The 12,623-nt window shown below is 48.1% G+C and overlaps 1 long non-coding RNA gene across 3 annotated transcripts in view; it reads right to left on the reverse strand.

The window, feature by feature from the left end:
* LOC147013373 (uncharacterized) overlaps nucleotides 1-12,623 on the reverse strand; it is a 153,794-nt gene that overhangs the window by 90,360 nt on the left and 50,811 nt on the right. Inside the window, exon 6 of one of the 3 annotated variants that reach the window (XR_015051304.1) lies at nucleotides 1-679. This exon is cut by the window's left edge and continues 142 nt beyond it. The exons of 1 other annotated variant lie outside the window; for it this stretch is intronic. This is a non-coding gene — a long non-coding RNA (uncharacterized LOC147013373). Of the gene's footprint in view, nucleotides 680-11,317; nucleotides 12,164-12,623 lie in introns of those variants that run through there. One more of the 3 variants, XR_015051305.1, reaches the window with a different exon arrangement.

Here is a 12,623-nt window from a genome sequence, read left to right on the forward strand (position 1 = left end):
AGCTGAATTTCAACACCCACGTGGATGCATCTGTCAAAAAACCTAACTCCACCAATGCATTATTGCATTGAAACTTCAGCTGATGCAACCGTAGAATTAAGAAGGCCACATTCACAACTTATGTCCGGCCAATCGTGGAATATGCTACAATAACATGAGATCCTCACATTCGGCGTAACATCAAGAGCTTGAGATAGTCCAGCGTAAGGGTGCTCGTTATGCCAATAGTAACTATGGTCCTACCAGCAGTGTCATGACTGCTTGAAGAACTACAATGGCCCACCTTCGAGAGTAGACGACTCCAAAGCAGTCTTGCCTAGATGTACTGCATTCGCAATGACCTGCTGGACATCAGGTGGAGTAAATACCTCACTGAAGCCTCATCACGTACCAGAGGACATGGATCCCGCTTCATGACACTGAGCCGCAGTACACAGGTATATGCCTCATCCTTCTTCCCCCATATCTGCAGGGATTCGAACCACCTGGAAAAGGACCCTGCCACTTCATCCTCCCTCGACACCTTCAAAACCACGTTGCAGGGGCTAGCTAGATGAGATTACATCCGGCCTTTATTTTTACTCGCACATGTATATATTTGCACAATTTGGTTGCATCAGCAATGTTCCACACCTGCGCATAACCACAATGCGGTAAACTTCATCTTGATGAATCAGCACTTGTATGGAATAAAGGAAGGAAGGAGGGATTGAACAAAACGGGGTATATTAAAACAGCACATTATTACAGCTTGCGGAGACTGCCCAGAGATGTCCATGGGGGTGGAGAGGGGAAGGGGTTTGGGATGAGATAAGTGTGAGGGCAGGGGGAGAGAAGGCAGCGTAATGGGAAGGAAGGGGAGAGGAATGGAAGGGCGATAAAATGCACCCAAACAGCAACATTTTCTTTTTAACTGCTGGGTTCTATATAAAACTGGGTGGGAGCATTTAAAACCCATGTTATCTGCCTGGCAAAGGCTTGTCTGCATGCATGCTCACACATTCAGTGACCTTTGCACCCCTCTGGCCAGCTCATTCCAAATCTGATTCATACATGCTACACTCTGGGGAATTCAAAACAAAACTGTCAGTCCTTAACAGAGAAGGAGGAGTGGGGATGAGGAAGAGGAGGAGGGGTGGTTGGGAGAGAGAGGGGGAGAGAGAGGAAGGGGAGAAGAAAAGGGGGAGAGTGGAGGGGAAGAGGGGGAGGAGTGGGGAATGAGGATGAGGGGTGGGAGAGAGAGGGCAAGAGAAAAGGAAATGGGAGGGAGAGGGGTGGGAGAAAGGGGGAGGGAGAGGGATGGAGGAGGAAGAGGGGTGGGAGAGAGAGGGAGGGGTGGGAGAGAGGGAGGGGTGGGAGAGAGGGAGGGTGTGGGAGAGAGGGAGGGTGTGGGAGAGAGAGGGAGAGGGGTTGAAGAGAGAGCGAGAGGGGTGAGAGAGAGGGAGGGGTGGGAGAGAGAGTGAGAGGGGTTGAAGAGAGAGGGAGAGGGAGAGGGGTGGGAGAGAGAGGAAGAGGGTGGGAGAGTGGGGTGAGAGAGGGGTGAGAGAGTAAGAGTGATGAGGGGGAAAGGGGGAATTCTGGCAGATGTAATGTGCAATTTAACATCCATCTAAGAGATGGCACACACATAGATGAATCACTCTGCCTGTGAAGCACAAGGATGACAGCTTATAGCTGGGTCGGGATTCGAACCCAGACTAGACAGCTCAGAGCGAGTGTGTATACCTCTCGGCTATCCTGCTGTGATGTGGTGAATTATTGGTTTGAAACAACTGAAAACATTTTTATCTCCGCCACCGAAGGCAAAGGAGGTTATGATTTCACCCCTTTCTGTCTGCTTGTTTGTCTGTTTGTTTGTGTGCAGGATCTCTCAAAAAGTTGTGGACGGATCCGGATGAAATTTTGTGGACCGGTTTGCTGTGTGACAAGGACGAACTGATTAGATTTTGGTGAAGATCTGGATGCGGATCCGACTACGAGAATTTTTTAAGTGATTCTTCACCATTGAGAGATAGGGCTCAAAAACGATATATAGTACGCTATCTCAAAAACTTATTGGGCCAGATATGTTCTTGTGGATCAGGCATTACGGGGCAGAGGTATGCGCTCTACCGAGTGCCCTTCTCATTTACTCATTGTAATCTATATTAATATTTCAGCATGCCCCTTTCTTTGTTCCACCATCAGATTTTTGTTACTGCATGAAATGAAACAAGATTTGGCACATATACTAATGATATTATTGTCTTTCTTAAGAAGCCCCTCAAAATTCGTTTTGATGCATTTTCACAAACTCCAACGGATTCCATTCAAATTCGGTACGATTATGGCTTTTGGTCCAACTTAGGTCATTGGCTATAAATTTCTTCCATAACACTTCCGATATTCGAAAAAAATCGATAAATCGATATCCCTTATGGGATTTTCCATTCAAATCCACTCAAGTTTAAGGCTTACGGGGGACGCAAATTTCCACTTTGCCCTGGGCGCTGTTTACCTCCGCTACGCCAAGCTGTTTGGGTTAGGGTTTGGGTTAGTGTTAGGGTTAGGGTTAGGGTTAGCTACACTAACCCTAACCCTAACCGCTAACCCTAACCGCTAACCCTAACCGCTAACAGCTATTCAGGAAATTTGCAAGAAAGCCCGAGCAACGCTGGGCATTACTACTTGTCATCGAATATATTTTGCCTTCGTAACTCAGGATGATGTCTCTATGGAGAAACGTGCCGTGGTATCGCCATGGAAGCTTGTATAGATCGAAGCTTGAAGAGCGCTCCAAGTGAGCACTCCAATGAAACGGTTGAAGAAACTTTTTAAAATGAAATGTTTAGTTTTTTTTATCTGTATCTTTCTATGTCGAAATGATGGGTTGTTTAATGAAAGAAGATCGTACAAAAAGGGGAAACTTCGAAATAAAATTGCACATTTTCAGCGAGTGAGACACCACCCGAGGGACCGCACGCACGACAACATGGGACCAAACGTGGATGAGTAGGGCCTGAACTTTGTTCAAGTTGATCTATATATTCAGAGATAGTGCGAATACTTTTGCCATGTTTGGCAATGGCTTGGAAAAGAACAACCAAGCTCGCCATGTGGCTTAAGTACTCAAGCAAGCACTCCAATGAAAGGGTTGACAATAACAGCTAGCTTGGTCAGTGATTAGCAATTGCCGATAGGTTATATAAACACCATGCATCCGGAGATGCCCAGAACGTCAAGCAATGTCCGAATTGGACAAATGAATACTTTTTATAGCATTTGGAACTGCTGATAAGTTTCATTATGGAGCATAAATTTTGTAATTTGGCTCAGAATAAGAGATTCTCGAGGTTATGGCATGTGGGGAAATGAAATAAAGTGATGAACGCTGGCATCTCCAGGCGTTTATAAGCATTGTAATTTATCCAGCGATTCACAGGTATGATGGTCCAGCATGAGTGAGGAAAGTGAAAAAAAACGTCGTAAAGAAACTGTTGTGGCCTCTTCCAAATCAAAGAATTATTGAGCAGCCCAAAAAATGGTGAATTAAGACCCCAGTGAGCTGAGCGAGGGACGGCGAGGTGACCAAGGATGAGCCTTGATAAAGGATAATTAAATAAGGCCGTTAATCCTATATATTATTTCTGTTAACATCTGCGCGTAATTTGACGTTTCTCCTCCGAAACTGCCTGACGAATTTTCTCCACTTTCAGCATGCGGGTGGTCTGTGGTCTCATGAACATCATGGTCTATGCGAGATCGTGCCAGACGGACAGGTTTGGGAATTTTTGGCGATTTTCTAATTTTTACATTCGTTTGCATGGCGACGTGTGACGTCACCGCTGAGAGGCGTAATGACGTCATGACATCATCGGTCATTCGCTAACGTCATTACGTCTGTCGTCCACAGACTGTCACCGCTGAGAGGTATAATGCCACTCCGAGAAAACAGCATCTGCAGTAAAACCCTCTTCTACACATGCTGACTACCTCAGAAGGTGAATTTGACACACAAAAAAATGTAACAAGAAACATTGTATTTAAAGAAATTCGATAAATCACATTGTGAACACTGGATATATTGACGTCCGAACGAATCCTCACTTTCAAAACTTCGCGTAAAGCGCAGGTTTGGCTAGTTATCTTAAAAAGGTCAGGTCAGGTCAGGTATGGGAGCATGTGCCAGAACAGCGCGTCACTGCGTCCACTTTCCGCCGGTACTCCAGGGGCCTCCGTCTGGCCATCCCCCAGGCAGATGCCAGGCCCATCCCCATCTCCTTGAGATGATGGTCAACCTGCTGCAACCACGAGGCACTTGGTCGGCCCACTGGCCTCCTCCACTCACGACACTCCCCCCCCCCCCCCCTGAGAGAATCTGGTGAGCAGGATCAGCGTCAGGAAAACGAACGACATGTCCGTATAGACGCAACTGACGCTCATGGACTATGCAGGTAACAAATCTCATCCGAGTCTCTCTCAGCAACCGCTCGTTGGACACAAAATCCGACCAGCGATAGCCAAGGATTCTCCGAAGAGACCTGGTACCAAAGGAATTAAGTCTCCGTCTCAGATCCTTGGTCAGAGTCCAAGTCTCGCATCCATAGAGCAAGACTGGAAGTACCAAGGACCTGAAGACTCGGACTTTCATCCTCCCGCACAGGTACCGGCAGCGCCGCACCCCATGATCCAGTGAATCCATGACTCCCCAGGCCCGACACAGACGTCTGTTGACTTCTGACTCACAGCCAGCAGAGACATGAAGATCACTGCCAAGGTAAGGGAATCTCTCCACGACCTCAACATCTTCATCACAAACAGACACAGACAGGACAGCAGCATCCAAGATGTCACCGAAAGCCTGGATCTTAGTTTTGACCCAAGAAACCCGTAATCCCAGCGGCTCCGACTCCTCATTCAGCACCTCGAGGGCCCCCAAAAGGATATCTAAAGTCTCCGCAAAGATGACTACATCATCTGCAAAATCAAGGTCCGAGGCTGCAAGCAGCCCCTGCCGAAACTCTCGTCTGTGTTGGGTGAGGACACGAAGAGCAAGGATACGGTCAATCGTTGACCTCTTTGGTGTAAAGCCTGACTGCTCTGGATGCTGGTGCTCAAGCAGATGGTGGCGAACCCTATGAAGAATTATCCGAGCAAAGACCTTGCCCGGCACTGAGAGCAGCGTCACCCCTCGGTAGTTGTTGCAGTCTTGGCGATCACCCTTCCCTTTCCAGAGAGGAACAACAAGGCCCCTCTTCCAATCAGTTGGGATGATGCCTGTGTTCCAGGCAGAGCACAAAACTGCATGCAATGACATGAGTGCAGCATTTCCACCAGCCTTGAGAAGTTCAGCATGGATGCCACAGATCCCTGGAGCTTTGCCCCGTTTCAACCGGTTCACCGCAGCCCGTGTTTCCACAAGCGAAGGTGGACCACAGTTGATTTGAGGGTCAGCAACAGGGATTGTAACACCCTTGACGTCCAACTCGACAGCTGGGGGATCAGCCTGGTACAACCGCTCAAAGTAACCGGCCCAGCGGGCCTTCACTTCAGACTCCTCTGTCAAGAGCCTACCACTCTCTGCTCTAACTGCAGTGCTCTGAGGGATGGGCTTGGATGAACGCAATGTGCGAATTCTCCTGTAAGCGGGACGAGAATCACCTGTCCATAGGTGATGCTCTACCCCCTAACAGATTCCTCGCACATAAGCCTCCTTGTCCACCCTCAGTGCACGTACAGTTTTACGCCTTAGCTCCCTGAACAACTCAGCTCTGCCATTAAGCCTGGCCCTGCGACTCTGGTCAATGGTATCCAGTGTCCCTTGAGAGACAAAATTCTTCTTTGCCCTGCGGTGAGTTCCAAGACATCCACCAGCAACATCAAGGACGGTGGTCTTGAAGGCACTCCACAACTCTTCAGGACCCCCCAAGTGTCCACTCAGCCTGTTCGCAAACTCCTCAGCTACTCTCTCATCCCTGAGCTTGCCAACATCCAGCCAAGGCTGGGATGGTACCATTCTCCAGGATTTAAGGTGCAGCTTTAGAGTTGCTACAACAAGCCTGTGGTCAGTATTGAGGAACTGAGCACTCCGGTAGATCCTGCAGTTCTGGATCATCCTCCAGCGACCGTCAATGAGGACATGGTCAATCTCCTTTGCCGCACCGCCAGCGTTGGAATACCAAGTCTAGCAATGAGCTTGTGGGCCCTGAAACCATGAACCAGCCACCCTAAGTCCATGACTTCTTGCAAAGTCAAGGAACTTAGTGCTATTCTGGTTCATAGTTCCTGACCCATGGGGAACAACACACATCTCATAACCATCCCTATCAGTTCCAGTCGATGCATTGAAATCCCCCAAGACTACAAGTGTATCTCATCTGGGGCATTGATCAACCACAGACTCAAGCGTGGCGGAGAATGTGACCTTCACGGTGAGATCACTCGCCTCAGTCGGAGCATAAACAGAGACCAGGGAAATGACACCTAAGGAGTGACGAATCCTTAATCTCATAATATGCTCGTTGACCGGTGTTACCTCAATTATCATTGGGGTCAGCTTATTGGACACAGCCACAGCAACTGGTTGGGTATGACAACCATCAGAGCGACCAGACCAATAGTAGGTGTAACCACCCACCATTATCTCGCCGCAATCCGGTCTCCGAACCTCAGAGAGAGCTGCTATCCCGATCTCCAAACGCTTGAGCTCAGATGACAACAGAAACAGGTGATCATCCTCTCTTTGGGATAGGACATTCCAGGCACCCACCCGAAGGGACCGCCTCAGGTTAACCCAAGGAGACCGCCGTCTGGTGGATGACACCTCAGCACCACTCCGACACACTCTCCCGCAATCTGACCCAGGGATGTTACCCCGTGGTTTCCCTCCTATCATCAAAGATTGGGGGTCCCGAAGGCTTTGCCCCAATTCCGTCATCCAGTGAGCTGCCCTGCGAAGGGAAGCTGCACAGGAGGTACTCCCACGGAGTGGGTTTTCAGATTTTTAAAATGCTTTTCGTGTGTTTTGTGGAACGAAGGGTTTGTTGGTGGCCGGAGTGAAAATCCTGCCACCAACCTCCTAATAAAAAAGTAACCCAACTGCAGGAGGACATCCGCAGACACAGTTTGGCACTAGATATGGATGGCCGTTGGCTCACATGGAGCTCCTCCGCCCTTTGACAGGTTTTGTTTTTAATCCTGCTGGGTGTCCATATCCAAACACCCTCCTCACCAGAAAACCTGGTGGGGGAGACGGTTTAGTCGCCGACAACCCGACCATGGAACAAGTTAGTACAGGTTTACATGGTACCTGTAGCAGGTCACAGATCTAACCTGATCTGACACATCTTAAAAAGGGGTGTTTTAATTAACCCAAGCACCAAATTTCCATTCATTCACTTCCTTGGAGTTCCCCAAGTATGCATGCAAAGTTTCAGGCTGATAGGTTTCATGGTTTTGGAGGTATGGAGGACACACACACACACACACACACACACACACACACACACACACACACACACACACACACACACACACACACACACACACACACACACACACACACACACACACACACACACACACACACACACACACACACACTGATTGTGACATTTTGTCATCAAATTTTCAACAAACATTTATTCTGAGAAGATGAAGAACACCAGTTGATAGGAATTATTAATTTATTTATTTTCGGTGTTTTCGTCAAGTTTAGTTTGTGTACAATGAGGAAGCAGACGGGTTTGTATTTTGAGATGCTCTTTAGTTGTTTTTTTTTATTTGTCTTGTTTGTCTTAAGAGTGTTGTGAAGCATGAAGATTCATGAAACACGTTCTGAAACCAATTTGGGTTAAAGCGTTCGCCTATACAACAGTCAAAAAGTCCCACCCCTTCAACTTCACCTACCCCCTCCCCAACACCCCATAATTATTTTCTGTTTTCTAAATGGCATCAGAAATCTCTCACCTCTTGCATCCACATCAAAGAAATTCAGCCACAGCAAAATGCTCATCGAAGATAACAAACCTGGCTTCTCTTCTGAATGCATTTTGAAGTCTCACCTCGTGTTTGGAGGAATGTGCAAAACTGGCTGGAAAATACATTGAAAAGGATGAACATCTGTGCTCAGTTTCACTTCATGGTCGTAGAGGGAAATGTTTGAAGGGAAAACAACCTTCTGACATCCCCCCCCCCCCACTTGCTTTCTTCCTCACCTACCCCCTCCAAAAGAAGTCCCATTCCTTCCCATTTCCTTCATATTCTTGTTCTCTCCAAACCTTGCTCTTTTCTCCCTTATTCTTCTATTCCTTTGTCTCAATTGAACTACTTATCCCCATTATTTTTGTGCGTATGAAAAGACACCAAATGACTGCAGATCACCAGTCCTCCTGATACAAAATCTTCTAGGATGTTTTACTTTTTCTTCCAAGCAAATAAGATCGTCCTTAGATTGCTCCAGAATCTTTGCATAAATGACAAAAACCACAAATGACTCTGGTGCTAATTGCTCCGGTACACTTTGAGATACCACACTGCCATGAGTTCTGACACATGTCCAATTAGTTCCACGGTTTCCCCTTGTCGAAAAAAAAAATTCTGAAGAGTCTGCTGGTTTGTTTCTGCAGTACATCCTGATGAAAAACAAACAAACTTTCTTTATGATGGTAAGCGGCACCCTGGCAGCCAACAACGCCTTGCAGATGAGCAACAATCGACAGCCCACAATTGACACTCGACTGACGAGCAACATGCGAGAGTTGAGCGATGACAGATGAGCAAGTGTCGACCGACGAGCTACAATCAAGAGTCAACAAAGGGCAAGTAAGAGAGTCGAGAGACGAACGAGTCAATGGATGAGTGAGAGTTGACAGATAAAGCATCAACGAGTGGTCGTCGCCAGACGAACAATGGGCACCGAGAGTCGAGAGATGGGCGACGAGCCAATAGATGAGTGAGAGTTGACAGACGAGCAATGGGGGAGAGTCGACAGATTAGCATTGATGAGTGATAGTCACCAGAAGAGTGACGAGAGAGTCGACAGATGAGCGATGGGCACCGAGCGAGAGGTGACAGAGGAGAGTCGACAGACGAGCATTGAGCCAATACATGAGCTGGAGTTGACAGGTGAGCGACAGTACTCGACGAATGCCAAGCAAGAGTCGACAGGGGAGAGTCAACAGATGAGTGGGAGTTGACAGTCGAGAGTCACCAGATGAGCGGTGAATGCCTAGTGAGAGTCGATCGGTGAGTGATGGGCATGGAGTGAGAGTCGACAAGCAAGAGTCGACAGATGAGCGACAAACCAATAGATGAGCGAGACTTGACAGGTGAGCAATGGTCGATAGACGTACAACAGTTGCCAGACGAGCGATAAACACCGATAAAGAGTTGATAGACGAGAGTCGACAGACGAGTGATGAGTGAGAATCATCATACAAGCAACGAATGCAGAGTGAGAGTCGACAGACAAGCGACAAATGCCCAGTAAGTCGACAGACGAGCAACGATCGAGTCACCAGAAGAACGACAAATTCCTCGTGAGAGTCAGGTCAGGTGAGAATCAACAGATGAGTGAGAGCTGACAGTCGAGAGTTGCCAGACGAGCGATGAATGCCTAGTGAGAGTGGATAGTTGAGCGATGGGCACTGAGCAAGAGTCGCCAGATGAGCAACAAACCAATAGATGAGCGAGACTTCACAGGCGAGCAGTGGTCAATGGATGAGCAATGGTAGCCAGACGAGTGATGAACACCGAGCAAGAGTCGACAGGTGAGAGTCGACAGACAAGTAACGAATGTCTAGTGAGTCGACAGATGAGTGAGAGTCGCCAGAAGAGCGGCAAATGCCTAAGAGTCGACAGATGAGTGAGTCGCTAAACGAGTGGTGAGTGAGAATCGCTAGATGAGCGGCGAAAGCCTCGTGAGAGTCGACAGGTGAGTCGACAGATGAGCGACGAACACCAAGTGAGAGTCGACAGAGGAGCGACGAACACCGAGCGAGAGTCGACAGAGATGAACAGCAGTAGACAAACGAGAGTCGACAGACGAGCGATGAGAGAGTCAAGAGTCTTGCAACAAGCAGCAGTTGGCAGAGGAAGAACAGTCAACAGAAGAAGAACAGTGAACGAATAGCAGTCCTACGACGAATGACAGTCAAATCAAACGATGAATGACAGTCAAACGATGAATGACAGTCAAACGACGAACAACAGTCAGATAACGAGCGACAACCTCACAAGTGCCATAAAGGGCGACGCAGCTTTCTGTGATTTGTCTAATTTTTGATTTGCCCTCGCCGCAGCACCACCACGCCGCCCGGCGCTCTGGCTAATTACGCCGCTAACGAACGCCGCAGTAAAGCGAGCAATTAGCACGTGTAATTAAACGCGATTGCCATCATTCCCGTAATGAGCGGGGATGACAACGCCCGGCAGCCTTCTGCTGGTTCGCACGACCCCGCCGCCTCGACGAGGCGCACTCGGAGGCTGTCAGGGCGCCTCGTTAAACTACGCACTGTCACTTCCATCAGTGGCGGCGAGGTGTACCGGGGATGGGGAGGGGGGGGTGAAGGAGTGGGGGGAGCATGGAACGGCCGTGGCATGGTGTGGACTTAAGGGCACCATGTTCACGAGGCAAATGGCGGTTTAAAGTGTCGGTTTTCAGACTGAATGGCACGTTCGGGTAATTTGTGGTTTATTTGGAAGTGTCAGTTCTGCACGCATTTCTCTGCTCCACTGGCGATAAACTGGGGGGGTTCTCGTCAAGGAAAAGGACTGTATTTTGAATAGCTTCAGGAAAAGAGGTGAGGAATCTGAGCGGCACCAGGACAACAAGGATCGACGAAAGAGAAAATTCAAATTGAAAAAAAAAAAAAAAGCAAGGATCTCACAATGGATGATTGTGAGTTTCAAGTTTGGGAAGAGACAGGAATGAAAGGTGCAGAGTTAAATCAAGCCACACATCCTCGCTCCTCACCACGCCCCTGCCCAACCCACTGGTGAGATTAAGTCGATAAACTGATAGATTTAATTAATGTGGTGTTAATAGAGCACAAGCATGAAATGCCAAATGGCCTCCTCCTGTGTCCAAGTTCCTTGTATATATACCTTCTTCAAGGGAGAGGACGTGTATGGAGCATCTGGGGTGGGGGGAGGTCAAACGTTCTGCAACAATTGCGTACATAATAAACAGACATACCTACCAGGTATTTGGATTACAACGCAAAACAAGCACGATGAGGCAAATATCTTCTTTTTTTTTATCGTGGCCGATTCTCTTTACACTGCATTCCTTGCGGTTACATAATGATTTGCAAAAAAAGAACTTAAGTGCACGGTTCTGCAGAGGTTGCAACTGGTTGGAAAATTGATCGTCTCTTGCACAGAAAATTTCACAGATATCAATAACCAGAGCGCGGTGTATCAAGCCAATGGTGGAGGGGTAGGAGGGGGGGAGGAGGAGGGGGAGGAGGACGAGGAAGAGGTAGGGGGAAAGACCGCAGATGAAATTAAACCCGAACAGCCGTGACCACATGACCCCATCATGGAAACGCTCCGCCGTTTGTCCTTCAACTGGCCAGGGTGCTTTCGCCAACCCAGCTAAGCAATATGAGTTTAATATTTCTGCCCAGTGGCCGCCTGGGAGGAACGGGCGATGCATATTTTATGAGCTAATAAACAGAAATAATGCAGGCAAAATATGGAAAGCGGCGCGCCTTGCCTTCTGCCATGCGCGTTCCTCCATTCATCACTTTTTCATTTTGTGTGTACTCGCTGCGCACCGGGATGCGACCGCCGGGCGCCCCATCTTCCCCATGGCCTAACCTGGCCCGGGGTTTGGCCCATTGAGCTTGGAACAAAATGCGGCGTGCTGTGGTCGTCACAGCTGTTTAATGTTTTTTTTTTTCAGCAGCAGCAGCTGCTGTTAGTATTAGGGGTAAATGTAAAGTTTTTTTTTTTCGTTTTTTTATAAAAGGGGTTATCATTCTGTTTCATGCTCCTTTTGTTTCTGTATTTTCTGATGCCACTGCTTTTCTGCTGCTCTCGCCGAGACTCTGGCATTGTCGAGGTAGGGTAGACTAGCTCTTGGGTGACACTTACTGCATTGGGTGGCACTCACCCAGCAGGGTTACCAGATTGGTGGCCATGAGGGTCCAGCAAATATTTCTGCAGAAGCTCTAGTCTCCTGTAGCAGGGGATAGAGGAAAGGGAAGGGATATCATCTCAGGATGGTCGACATTAAATTCCTTTAAGCTCCTGCTCTAACCACATGAACTATGAACTACGTACCTGCGGCGGCTTGTGTTTCTATAACTGCCAAAACAACGTACGAATAGGTGTGTGGTGGAAAGTAATTTTTACAAATCAGCATATTCTTCTTCCGTCTACATTTTCGAAGTTTAAAGCATTACTGATATTTGACACGATCTCAAATTGGTCTCAGGTTTACAATCAAAACTGCCACGCCACTGTCCAAAGGACTAGAGCACAGCCATCCATGGAGAATGAGTTCCAGGCACAGTAGGAACTGAAAGCCCGATATGTAATTTAAGTCTCTTTTTTTAATCCGGCGCTTAATGAAAGTCGGGGCATGGGGTGAAAGCTGATGTGAGCCTGGAGGTGGAGATGGAGTCTGAGGGTGGGGA

This window comes from Eptatretus burgeri, chromosome 14 (genome assembly GCF_056783735.1).
Source record: "Eptatretus burgeri isolate ZD-2024b chromosome 14, Ebu_testis_v1, whole genome shotgun sequence".
NCBI lineage: Eukaryota > Metazoa > Chordata > Myxini > Myxiniformes > Myxinidae > Eptatretus > Eptatretus burgeri.